The sequence below is a fragment of the Metarhizium album genome (genome assembly GCF_000804445.1).
Source record: "Metarhizium album ARSEF 1941 chromosome Unknown scaffold_7, whole genome shotgun sequence".
In the NCBI taxonomy this organism is placed as follows: Eukaryota; Fungi; Ascomycota; class Sordariomycetes; order Hypocreales; family Clavicipitaceae; genus Metarhizium; species Metarhizium album.
In genome coordinates, this window is record NW_024467581.1 from 328,737 (window position 1) to 329,634 (window position 898).

Consider the following 898-nt stretch of genomic DNA (forward strand, 5'->3'; position numbering starts at 1 on the left):
AACTTACTTAAGTATATAAAAAAACTCTTAGTATAATTTAGCTAAGCTACTTATTTAGCTTATTTTACTACTATTAGTTAGTACTTTTTAAGAGAGCTTTTTTATTTCTAAAAAAATAAATAAGCTAAGTAGAAATATAAATTAATTATAAACTAATTTAAAACTAGCTTTTATATTTATACTAACTAGTTTTATTAAGCTTAATTAAACTTTAGCTACTTTTATAGTTAAATATTGTAATAGACTTAAGCTATAGGCTTAAGTAGATATAAGGCACTGTGTTAGTGCTTTATTAGATACGCTTTAGATATACATTAGACTTATGTATATATAATAAGTAGAAAAGAAGAAATAGAGAGCTTCTTCTTTCCCTCTTTTCTCTTCTTAAGTTTATAGTTAATACTAGTAATACTTATATACAGTAGCTTGTAAGGCTAGTTCTTAACAGCTTAGTTAATCATACTAAGAGTTTTTTTATATACTTAAGTAAGTTACTTATAATACTTTATTAGCTTTAGCTTAAAAGTTCTTTCTAAAGTTACTTATATAATTTTATTTTATTTATATAAATAAAAAAATAACTAGGTATAATTAATTTATAAGTTAATATAATAGTATATTGCATTCTCTAGCTTAGCACTTAATACGCTAGATAATTCTCTATACTCTCTTTATCTAGGTATATAGCTAATACTGCTATATAAGCTAAGATAGAAGCTAATTAAAATAGAGCCTCTCTTTAAGGGAGATAAGTCTATATTTGCTGTATAGTAAAGCTTTATATTATATAAATTAAAGGCTAATAAGGCATTTATTAGTAGTGCCTACAACTAGTAGAATCTAGTCTTCTAGAACCTCTCTATAAAGGTCTAGAAATAAGTCGCTCCTTACTATAAGG